Here is a 13,407-nt window from a genome sequence, read left to right on the forward strand (position 1 = left end):
CTCAAACAATGAGCACAGCACACAGGTTCGGTTCCCTCATAGAATTAGGCAAGAGACGTGAGTAACACAAAAATACAAATGTTTATTAATAGAAAAATACTTTAAAATGTTGGACACTGAAACCCACTTTAAACTAAACAATAAGAAAAACATGCAGAAACAGAAACTAAATACCGGCAGGCCTGAGGCTCCCAATGTCAGGAAGCAATGTGGGGTTGGATTTTACAGAGTACACTTCCACACGCACACCCCGTGTCACTTAATCACACAATCACACACTCAACAGTGTACACTGCACACGATAAAGCACCACCACCAGGAGGAGGAAGAGCAATCCAACCGTGGGACCCCAGCGCCTGCAAAATGAAAAGAGACCATAACAAAATTCATAAAAAAAAAGTAAAATAACCAGATGGACATCAATAAAGCAAATCCTCACAACAATAAATGTAAATGACAAAAATAAAAACCATTCAAGCACAGAAAAGTCAATTAGTTGGTCACCTGATTAATACAAGACAATTTTAGCTCAATAAAGGTTCACACACACACACAAATTGTACTTATAGATGATTAATCACATGAACCAAGCAATTAAATAGTTTGATTAAATATTTCACGCAGTTAAATGGCTTTACAGTAGTAAGAATGAAAATGAAAATAAAAATCAAGTTAACTAAAACTATACTTCCACAAGATTAGAAGTTAGTTAACAGAAACCAAACAAAACAAAAGTTATGAAATCAAACAAAAACACAGAGGGCAGCTAAGTGGAAGGAACCAACTAGTCCCCCACACAATCCAGGAATATAAAGCGGGTCAACTATAACGCCACGATAAGAACCAAACGAGCAGTCCTTCTCTTTAGTGATGATCGCGTCGGCGCGGCCGTATTAACCGCAGCACTTTAGTAGCGCAAACACAGTAGCAACAATCACGGCACAGAACGAGAGGGAGAATCCTATAACAAACAAACAGAGATGTTACCAATCGTAAATTATACTACCCCCACTCCCAGTCATAGTAACGTATAAACACTTACCATCAGGAGATCACGCTAGATAGCACGCTTAGACACGGATTGGTCAGTCATGCCCACCGGTTACACAATGGAATACAGGGAATCACGCCTATTTGATATCCGAAGGGAATGTTAAACCCACACAGCCATTTCAGCACCATATCACAAGCTCTTAACAATAAATATTACCTGTAAGGTGAACAGTCATCAGACCCATTAAACAGCACGGAGGGCACCGCACCAAAGCGGCACTAATTGATAATGATTTAAAAAGTTATGCATAGGAAAACTCCAAAAAGGATCGACCATTAAAACACAGCTCGCTTACCTACAACCACCATCGACACTAGCAAACAACCAGGGAAATCGGGCGTGACGCATCACAGGTGACAGCCAATCAGACTTAAATGCAAGGTACTACTTGCTGATAGGATGACACTGCTGTCAATCACCTGATCCCGTTACACTACCATTGTCCGGGAAGCAGACACACTCTGTCAGTTCAAAGCAAGATTAAAGACACATCTCTTTGACCTAACATACACATAACACATTTTTCTAAATACACCAGTTCTGCTGTTATTCAGCGTTGTATCTGACTCTAGATCACATTCGGGACAAGCAGTCAGTTGGTGAAGTCGGCGAGAGCGCGCAAGTGATTTTTTCTAAATACACCAGTTCTGCTGTTATTCAGCGTTGTATCTGACTCTAGGTAAGGCTATTTTCGATTCTCTGTTTATTTTGCATTTTTACCTTCTCACTAATCTGTATTTTATCTAGACGCGTTAATACTGTAACTAAAAGCCGCGAGTGGAAATTAATATTAGGCTATTATTGCAGTTTCATTGAACTTAAGTATTGGCTTGTAGCAGTTTCGATTTGGGCCATTCTCGCTTTATTGCTTTAATTGCTCGGCGACGCAGCTGTCCTCACTCAGGCGGTGACAGCACTATATCTCTGTAGTCCGCGCGCTGTCGCGGAAGCGTCAGCGGGAGCGTTCAGCTCTCGTGTTCAGCCTCCTCGTGTTCAGACCGACTCGGGTAAAGACCAGCGACTCTACCTGCGCGACTCCACCGAGCAAGGAGACCAGAAAGGCACTTAAGTATCTCCTTTTCCCTTTCCCTACCCACTTTTTCTACTATATTACACCTTACTCAACATGTGCTTTCAAAACATTCCTGTTATCTCTCGGCCACGCCCTTTCATCACGCGCAAAAGGCAGTGCAATACTGCTAATCTGCGTCCCATTTTCTCATCCTCACACACACCTCTCTCTCTTTCCGTGGGTCTATGGAATTGTCAGTCAGCAGTCAACAAAGCTGACTTTATTCCAGCCTTTGCATCTCATTCTACTCTTAAGGTGATGATACACAGGGCAACTTTTTGAGCAATCTTGCTGGGCAATGTTGCCGTCAACCGACAACCAGATGAGACACGGGGTCCATGACTGATCTAAATTATCCAGACAGAAATTTACTGCCAATTTTCAATGGGAAAATGCCCAAGCAACAATCGATCGGCGAGATTGCCCAGCAACATTGCTCAAAAAGTTGCCCTGTGTATCGTCACCTTTAGTATCCTGGGCTTGACTGAGACCTGGATTCGTCCAGAAGACTCAGCAACCCCCGCTGCTCTCTCTAGCAATTTCTCCTTCTCTCACTCCCCTCACCAATCTGGGAGGGGTGGGGGTACAGGGCTTCTCATTTCTAACAATTGGAAATACTCAGCGCTCTCTTCTCTATGCAACAACAACTCATTTGAATATCATGCTATTAAACTTACAACTCCCAATACGGTCCATATTGTAGTCATTTATCGCCCCCCAGGTCAGCTGGGTAACTTCGTAGAGGAGTTGGATGTGCTGCTGTCCTCCTTCCCTGAGGACGGCACCCCACTTCTAGTCTTTGGTGACTTCAACATTCATCTCGAAAAGCCGTATGCAGCAGACTTCATCTCTCTCCTAGCCTCTTTCGATCTCAAACGTCTCATCACCACAGGTACTCACAAATCAGGCAACCAACTGGACCTGGTTTATACACGCAACTGCATCACAGACAACATTTTGGTGAGACCTCTCCACGTTTCAGATCATTTCCTCATTACTTTCAGTCTACAACTCTCTACCTCTGCACCACCACCCCCACCACCAGTCACTTTCAGACGAAACCTGCGCTCACTTTCTCCCTCCCACCTTTCCTCTGCCGTGTCATCTTCTCTTCCCCCACCCTCACAATTCTCATCTCTGGATGTGAATACCGCAACGGATACCTTATGCTCCACTCTAACCTCTTCTCTAGACAATATCTGCCCTCTCTCCTCCAGGCCTGCACGCGCTACTCCCTCCAATCCTTGGTTATCTGAGGTTCTCCGTGAACACCGGACCAAACTCAGGGCAGCGGAGAGGAAATGGCGCAAATCAAAAGACACATCCGACCTGAGTATGTATAAATCTCTCCTCTCTTCCTTTTCTGTTGATGTTCATGCTGCAAAATCTTCACTGATGACTTTGCGAACTTCTTCACCAACAAAACAACAACTATCAGCAGTCAATTCTCAGCTCCACACGCACAGGAACCCAGTCTGACCCCTTCCACAGCCAATATCCCTCTGTTCTCCTTTTCTCCGCTAACCGAGGAAGAAGTATCCACACTTCTCCTCTCCAGTCACCCTACCACCTGTCCTCTAGACCCCATCCCCTCACACCTTCTACAAGCCATCTCTTCCACACTTCTACCAGCACTCACACACATCATCAACTCATCCCTCCACACTGGCTCCTTTCCTACAGCATTCAAGCAGGCTCGGGTTACTCCTCTGATTAAAAAACCAACACTAAACACATCATCTGTAGAGAATTACAGACCTATCTCTCTCCTACCATTCATTGCGAAAACACTTGAAAGAGCTGTTTTCAACCAAGTAACATCCTTCTTGTCTCTTAACAACCAGCTGGATGTCAACCAATCCGGCTTCAAGAAAGGCCATTCAACTGAGACTGCATTACTGTCGGTCACAGAAGCCCTACGGATCGCAAAAGCTGCTTCCAAATCTTCAGTCCTCATTCTCCTGGATCTGTCTGCTGCCTTCGACACTGTGAATCATCAGATCCTTCTGTCCAGCCTCTCATCACTGGGCATCACAGGTACTCCTCTCCACTGGTTTGAGTCCTATCTCACAGGTAGGTCCTTCAGGGTCGCATGGAGAGGCGAGGTATCCAGAGCCCATCAACTGACCACAGGGGTTCCTCAGGGTTCAGTTCTTGGTCCCCTCCTCTTCTCCATCTACACCACATCACTGGGACACATCATACAGGCACACGGCTTCTCCTACCACTGCTATGCTGATGACACAGAACTCTTCCTCTCATTTCAACCAGATGATCCCACAGTAGCTGCACGGATCTCAAGCTGTCTGGCGGACATCTCGACATGGATGAAGGAACATCACCTGCAGCTCAACCTGGCAAAGACTGAGCTTCTCGTCCTCCCTGCCAATACGTCTCTACAGCACGACTTCACTATCCAGCTAGACTCATCATCAATCACCCCATCAAGGTCGGTCAGAAATCTTGGAGTAACGTTTGACGACCAACTGACTTTCACAGATCACATTTCAAAGACAACCCGATCATGCAGGTTTGCACTGCACAACATCAGGAAGATCAGGCCTTTCCTTACTGAGCATGCAACACAACTTCTCGTCCAGGCCCTGGTCATTTCTAGGCTTGACTACTGCAATGCTCTTCTGGCTGGACTTCCATCATGTGCAACCAAACCTCTACAGATGATCCAGAACGCTGCAGCTCGTCTTGTCTTCAACGAGCCCAAGAGGGCCCACGTCACTCCTCTGTTCATCTCTCTGCACTGGCTACCTCTCGCTGCTCGCATCAAGTTCAAAGCATTGACGCTTGCTTACAGATTTATCACAGGCTCAGCTCCCTCCTACTTTCACTCACTCCTACGAGCCTACATCCCTACCAGAAGCCTACGATCGGCCAACGAGCGACGCCTCGTGGTTCCATCACAGAAAGCCACAAAATCACTTTCCAGAACATTCTCATACACAGTTCCATGCTGGTGGAACACTCTCCCCACCCTCATCCGGAATGCAGAATCCCTGGCAACATTCAAAAGACAGCTGAAAACCCATCTCTTCCGTGAGCACTTAACCTCATAAAAAAAAAAAAAAATAATAATAATAAAAAAAAACCCTTCCCTTTCCCTTTAAAAACCTCGCTTACCGGGCTTATGCTACTCTGAATAATGCCTGAACTTCGTATTTTGAGCACTTCTTGCGTTGTTTTTGCCTCTTCATGATGACTCGCTTAACTTAGTCCTAATCTGTAAGTCGCTTTGGATAAAAGCGTCTGCTAAATGACTAAATGTAAAAATGTAAATGTATAACACATTATAGACTTCTATAATTCAATGTTAGGCTGCATAGATTAGGTCAGCTGGAACTGGGAACACTTCCCATAAATCCTGATGTACTCGTTACATCATAAGAAGAATGGCATCTACGCTAATTTTAGTGTCTTTGTTTATCCCGAGGTTTTCCCGCAGCCTGCCGGATCCAGGCCGTATCCAGATCTGATGAAGGACCTTCGCCTGGACCCGATCCAACGCAGTGCTGAAGTGCCAACTAGTCTCTCCCTATGGAGGATCCCTTTACCACTCTACTGATAAAGCGTTGTCGGGAAACTCAATTCGCGTATCTACTCCGAATTGATAAAATAAAATAAAATTCTGTATCAAAAATTATAAGGAAACGCCAGTACTTTGTTTAGGCTTGGTTTGTAGGGAATTCCAAACCTGTGCACATATATTCAAATGCACATACTGTAACTATAGAACCAATTCTTAATGTGCTTGTGAAAGCCATCAGCGTTTCTCACAGGTTCACGTTTAAAGTCTGTGTAGGGAGAATGGTGTTGTCTTAGCGGCCCCAAATTTAATAACAAATGATCGTTGCGACGGAAGCGAATCAAGCAAAACTAACTTTAGCTGGAAAATAACTTTATTAAAGAACCGCTATAAAGCCAAAACAATCTCTGTTACCTTAGATTATACGTTTATCTCTGTAAAGCTGCTTTGAAACAATCTACATTGTTAAAAGCGCTATATAAATGAAGATGACTTGACTTGACTTGATAAATACACTAACATTCAAAAGTTTGGGGGCATTTAAAAAAAAATATATATGTATGAAATAAATGTATACTTTTTACATTTTTTAAATTGATTAAATTGTGTTATTGACATTAAATACATGTATAATGTTATAATACATTTCCAATTCAAATATCAGGTTCCTTTGAACTCTCTATTCATTAAAGATTCCTGAAAAAGAAGAAACTAGAAAGAACAAGAACGAAGGAAAAACAAACATTGCCACGGTTTCCACACAGATATTAAGCAGCACAACTGTTCCCTTTCGTGGTCACTCCGAGTTACGTCGGATGACGACGATTGGGGTTTCGCTTAGAAAGCCTCTCACCTTCAAGTATATAAAACAAGGCAATGGCAATGAAATGCCATGGGTCTGCGGAATTTGCATAGCGTATCTCCGCCCACCGCAGGGGGTATATAAGGAAGTACGCTGCAACATGCAGATATGTTTTCGCTTCGGAGCCAAGTTCAGTACTTCACTCCACAAGCCTTTTGAGTGTCATCTCAAATCTCTTCGAGACGAGCGGCTCTTCAGTGTGTTGGTGTGACGGAGATCGCATTTCCTGCTGCTGATTTGTGCAGTAATCTGCCGACAGTGAGTGTGTTTCTCCCTGGGCGCTTCAGCACTCTGCTGAGCTTTTCCACTCTCTAAAAGAGCTGCACGCGGCACGTCTTTTTCAAGACGGTTCGCCCGTGTATTTTCTGGATGTGTGTGCGTGAGTCATCTGCCTAACGGTCGCGAGCGCTGTTTTGCGTGTTGGGCTTAATCACGCTCGGCAGCGCTCGTTGATGAGTCATGTTTTCATTGCGGGAACATGACCATCGCGATGTTTATAGATCAAGACTCAATGATCTCCATGTGAGTATGGGCTTAGCCAGGTTGATGTGGGGGTGTCTGAGAGTTCATTTTCTAAGCTCCCCCATGTCCCGGGCTGGGCTCTTTGGCGGTGTGGCTTCGACCACCTGAAGTAGACTCGGGTCCTGCACCGATGTTCATCCATCCGTGTGGTCTCCTTAGTCTGCTTCCCGCCAAGGCCCCCTCCATGCGGTTGCTCCCCTCGGGTCTTCACCGGCCCTGAGCAGGAGCAAGTCGCAGGAGGGCGGCGCTGCCCGTCTCCGCCCCTTAGACTGCCACGCCAGCCTAAGCAGCACTCTTGAGACGGGCAGCCTAGTCGGCAGTGTGGTTGAGGATTGCGCCCAACAGTCTTCGATCACTCTATAAGCAGGCGCAGGACCTTCTGCACCGACGGTCATCTGTCCGTGCGGTCTCCTTAGCGGTCTCCTACTTTCTGGAGGCCTGGCTAGAGCTTCCCAGACTGTCCCGCTGGGTCGCGAGAACCATCAGATTCGGCTACGTGATTCAGTTCGCGATATCTCCTCCCCGCTTCAGGGGAGTCCGCTTCACTTTGGTCGGTGGCAATGCCCCTGTCATGAGAGCGGAGGTCGCCACCCTACTGGCGAAGGGTGCGATCGAGATTGTCCCTCCAGCCGAGATGAAGTCCGGCTTCTACAGCCCTTACTTCATTGAACCCAAGAAGTCCGGTGGGTTACGGCCAATCCTCGACCTGCGCGTCTTGAACCGCTCCCTTCACAGGCTGCCGTTCAAGATGCTAACGGCCAAACACATCCTCCAGTGTGTGCGGCCGCAGGATTGGTTTGCAGCGATCGACCTGAAGGACGCCTACTTCTATGTCTCCATTTTACCTCGACACAGACCGTTTCTTCGGTTTGCTTTCGAGGGGCGGGCATACCAGTACGCGGTTCTCCCTTTCGGGCTAGCCCTGTCTCCTCGCGTCTTTACAAAGGTCGTCGAGGCAGCCCTTGTTCCCCTCCGGGAACACGGGGTTCGCATCCTGAACTATCTCGACGACTGGCTAATCCTAGCTCACTCTCTCGAGACCAGGTTTGCGAACACAGGGACCTTGTGCTCCGGCACCTAGCTCGTCTGGGCCTTCGGGTCAACTGGGAGAAGAGCAAACTCTGCCCCATGCAGAGGATCTCTTTTCTCGGTATGGAGATCGACTCGGTCGCCATGTGCGCGCAGCTTACGAGCGAGCGCGCGCAGTCACTGCTGACTTGTCTTTGTCAGTTCGAGGGCAAGAGTGCGGTTCCACTGAAACTTTTTCAGAGGCTCCTGGGGCATATGGCATCCGCAGCCGCAGTAACGCCGCTGGGATTGCTTCATATGAGACCGCTTCAGCTTTGGCTTCGCGATCGAGTCCCGAGGTGGGCATGGCAACACGGCACGCTCCAAGTCCCAGTGACTCCAGCCTGCCGTCAGACCTTCACCCCGTGGACGAACCTCAATTTTCTACGGGCCGGAGTGCCCTTAGAACGAGTTTCCCGGCATGTTGTTGTATCAACAGATTCCTCCACCACGGGCTGGGGCGCTATGTGCAATGGTCATGCTGCCACGGGCTCCTGGACAGGACCCCAGCGCCTTTGGCATGTCAATTGCCTCGAGTTGCTGGCTGTATGTCTTGCCCTGCACCGCTTCCATGCGCTGCTCAAGGGTCAGCACGTACTAGTCCGATCAGACAATACCGCAACAGTAGCGTACATCAATCATCAGGGTGGTCTACGCTCCCGCCGTATGTCGCAACTCGCTCGCCACCTCCTCATATGGAGTCAGAAGCATCTGAGGTCGCTTCGAGCCATTTATATCCCGGGACGCCTGAACCAGGCGGCCGACGAGCTGTCTCGAGTTCGGCCTCTCGCTGGAGAATGGCGACTCCATCCCCAGACGGTCCAGCTGATTTGGGATCAGTTTGGCGACGCACAGGTAGACCTGTTTGCCTCCCGCGACTCGTCCCATTGCGACCTGTATTATTCCCTGGCCGAGGGCACGCTCGGCACGGATGCACTGGTGCACAGCTGGCCGCGGGGCCTACGCAAGTATGCGTTTCCCCCAGTGAGCCTTCTTGCGCAGACCTTGCACAAGATCAGGGAGGACGAGGAGCAGGTCATTTTGGTTGCCCCGTATTGGCACAACCGGACCTGGTTCTCCGAACTAGTACTCCTCGCGACAGCACCTCCCTGGCCAATTCCCCTGAGGAAGGACCTCCTTTATCAGGGACGGGGCACCCTTTGGCACCCTCATCCCGATCTTTGGAACCTCCACGTGTGGCTCCTGGACGGGACGAGGCAGGTTTGAGTACCCTACCACCTGCGGTGGTGTCTACCATCACTTCCGCTAGAGCATCGTCCACGAGACATCTCTATGCGTTGAAGTGGAACCTCTTCGTCAACTGGTGTTCTTCTAAACCTACGAAATGCCCGATCAGTGTTGTGCTTTCCTTCCTGCAAGAAGGGCTGGAGCGAAGGCTGTCTCCCTCCACCCTGAAAGTGTATGTTGCCGCCATTGCCGCACATCACGACGCAGTTGATGGTAAGTCTCTGGGAAAGCACGACCTGATCATCAGGTTCCTGAGGGGAGCGAGGAGACTGAATCCTCCTCGTCCTCCCCTCGTACCCTTTTGGGACCTCTCAGTGGTTCTAACTGCCCTGCAGAGTGCTCCATTTGAGCCTTTGCAATCAGTAGAGCTTAAGTTCTTGTCTATGAAGACAGCGCTCCTGGTTGCATTGGCCTCCATCAAGAGGGTAGGGGACCTGCAGGCATTTTCGGTTGACGAAGCGTGCCTGGAATTCGGGCCGGCTAACTCTCACGTGTCAGGTCGTCAATGCCCCCTTGGTGTGAAAGCCCACTCCACTCGTAGTGTGGCTTCCTCTTGGGCTCTAGCGCATGGTGCCTCGCTAACAGAAATTTGTAGAGCTGCAGGCTGGGCGACACCCAACACATTCGCGAGATTCTATAATCTCAGAGTAGAGCCAGTTTCTTCCCATGTACTCGCTTCAACCAGCCGGTACTAGATTCTGCTCAGGTGTCTTCGCTTGCTCGCCATTCCTCTCCACGGACGGGATACGTGCGATTATCTTCTCAGGTGAGTCTGATAAGCTCTGAGTTTCCTCCAGCACTGGTTACGTCAACGCCTGAGTTATGCCAATCTGCCATAACACAGCTTTTGCGCTTGACTAGGTGCCTCCATGTGCATGGTCCCCCCTCTGGGCGACCCCCACATGTGTATTCCACTGTAAGTCTCTTTTGAGCGTGTGTCTTTCCCTTGGCAAGCCACCTTGCCACCCCTGGGGTTTAAATATTCCACCTGCGGCTGGACACCTCAGTGTTACCCCATATGCATCCCTCTGGATCATATGTGTCTCTCAAGTCCCCCCCTTAATGGTTGGGCGTAATTGCATATTTCTCCTGAGATATGCTTCCCAGTGTACCTTGGTATTCCTGTGTTGGGTAGGACTCCTTCGTTCGTGCAAGTCTCACAACAGGGAGCTCAGACTTACGCAGGGCACTGGATGACAGCCGAGGTGGCGTGATTAGACTGGAACCCCAATCGTCGTCATCCGACGTAACTCGGAGTAACCACGAAAGGGAACGTCTCGGTTACGGATGTAACCCTCGTTCCCTGAGTAGGGAACGGAGACGTTACGTCTTCCTGCCACTTCCGCTGTATCGCTGAAAAACGCCTGAGTTCAGTCTCGGCTCCTCAGCGAAGACATATTTGACCAGTCACGGAAAGTAGGGACACAAGTCGGTTCTGGGGCATTTTGAGTTATTCACAGATTCTGAAAGTGTAGTCTCCAAGCTTTCCAACGATGCATAACACATGGAAATCTGATACTATTTGGAGAAGTTGTGGCCATTTGAAGGTAGGCACTTACAAAAGCTCAAAGGGGAGAAAACAGCCACTGAAGATTGTTCAGTTCTCACCTCTCTCTCCTGCTGGGAGTGACAATAGAGGCTCATTTACATATCATTTAGATAAGCCATACCCCCTGTAAAGCACCCCCCTGTAAAGCTGTAAAGCACGAAAAAGCAGAAAGGTCAGGAAAATGTGCCATCAAAGAAAAAAAAAAGTTTGCAAACAGGTAATATATAAATAAATGTCTCTAAGCATCTACCGATAAAACTGTATAGGCAACTCTAGTGTACACTGAATAAAAAATAAGATAAATTCTAGACAATGTTCAAATCAAAAACAGGATATGCTATGTGAGAAATATATATATATATATATATATATATATATATATATATATATATATATATATATATATATATATATATATATATATATACATACACACACACACACACACACTATGAGCAGGGTATGAATCAGAATCAGAATAGATTTTATTGCCATTGTCAATGAAAGGTTTCACAGACTAGATATAAATAATAAGCAATAAACTATGGAAATAGGCATAGGCATAATTTGCGGATGGGACGGATGGGACGTGTTCCCACCACTTTTTAAAACATCTCACGACACGAATGTACCAATTCTATAAATAAATAAAACATCTCCAGTTAACTGGCAGAGCATTCATTTCGTTCGTTTTTTTTTTTAAATAAGATACTAGCGCTGAAATGTGTTTTTTTTTTCTTTTTTTATCAAGTGATCTAGTGCTCGTTGCCGCTGCGATCAGTGGCGCAGATACAGTGTTCCCTTTCGTAAAGGGAACTCCCGCTGCATCGATACTCGATACTTTGGGGAATGCCCTCGGCATGACGCGTCTGAAGTCTGTAATGGAACTATTCCAATCTTGATTGGTGCTCGTCACTCGTGACGTTGCATGTGACGGTGATCCGGAAGCTATAAAAGGACAACGGAACATAGCCGTATCAGCTTTCTGTCTTCAGCAAGCGTTCTGTGTGACTGTATTGTCTTATTTGGTGTTGTTTGTCTATCTCAATATATATATGGCGAATATAGAGAAACGACTCAGGCGGTGTGCGTCCCCTTGCTCGCGCTATCTGAGCGAGGGTGACACGCACTCGTTTTGTGTTGTTTGTCTGGGAGTGGAGCATGCACGGGCAGTGCTTGAGGGCGCTGTCTGTGCAAACTGTTTTCAGCTATCTATGAGAGAGCTCCGCTCCCGTTTGAGCTTGTTCGATCAATCAGATCAGGCTCGCGTTTCCAGTGCATCAGGTCCCGCGTCTGTTGAGGCAGCGCGCCGCTTGTATGCATGGGATTCGCACGTGGAGCTGGCAGATAACACTGAGACGGTTGCGACCCTTTCTCAGTGTTTAGTAACCAGCTCCACTGGTCTCGCGCACGGTTCGGAAGCCCGCGCTGCGGCTTCTTCCGACCGTGTTAAAGACACAGCGTTTGATTTATCTGGCTCCGAGGGGTTAGATATTATCAACAATGAATCACGTGGATATGGGGATTCGCCACCCCATATTCCCGTTATTGAGGAATTGCTGGAGGTTGTGACCAGGGCAGTGGTTAAATTAAATGTTGAATGGCCATATAATAAGCAGGAAGCGACTAAGAAAAATAAAATGGATGAGCGCTTCCTGCAGACCCAGTCACAATCTTTGTGTCAGAGCCTTCCCTTTTTTACTGATCTTCATACTGAGGTATCGAGATCGTGGGAAAATCCATGTTCATCTCAATTATTTTCCCCCCATGTATATATTTACTCATCTATTAGGGAATCTAATGAGAATGTTTATGGGGTGATGCCTCGGGTTGAGGAATATTTTGCGAAATATTTTCTCCCCGACGTTACGTCACCCCTGATAGCTCAGACACTTCCCTCCAAATCTCGTACATCGAATTTGTTAGGGAAAGCTTATAGGGCGGTGGGTCGAGCCGGTGCATGCCTACACACGATGGGGTTATTACAGGCATACCAGGCTGACCTCCTCAAAGAGGTGGATGATAACTGGGAGGTCTCACTCAACGGTATTACTGAATTTCGTAGAGTAGCTGACTTATCTCTCCGTATTATTAAGGAGACGGCTCGTGCTATTGGCCGTTCTATGGCAGCAATAGTCGTCACAGAGAGACATTTATGGCTTAATCGCTTGGGGATCGAGGAGAAAGACAGGGCTTTCCTTCTCGATGCCCCCCTTTCACCTTCTGGCCTCTTTGGCGACGCGGCAAGAACCGTTGTCGAAAGGTTTCAGGAGGCAGAGCGACATTCAGCTATCCCCAGTTGTCAATCTAGGTCTCATGGGGTTGCTGCCAGGGGGCAGCCTCAAGGGACAGCCGCCAGTTCCTCATATTTTGAGAAGATTTCCTCTCGTGCCCCCCCGTATAAGGCTTGGGGCCAGAAGAGACATTCTCGTATGAAGCCCTCTATATCGAGGACAGGTCTGAGGACTGTCTCTCGGGCTAAGATGGCTTCAAC

The sequence above is a fragment of the Scardinius erythrophthalmus genome (assembly GCF_964197995.2).
Source record: "Scardinius erythrophthalmus genome assembly, chromosome: 13".
NCBI classification, from domain to species: Eukaryota; Metazoa; Chordata; class Actinopteri; order Cypriniformes; family Leuciscidae; genus Scardinius; species Scardinius erythrophthalmus.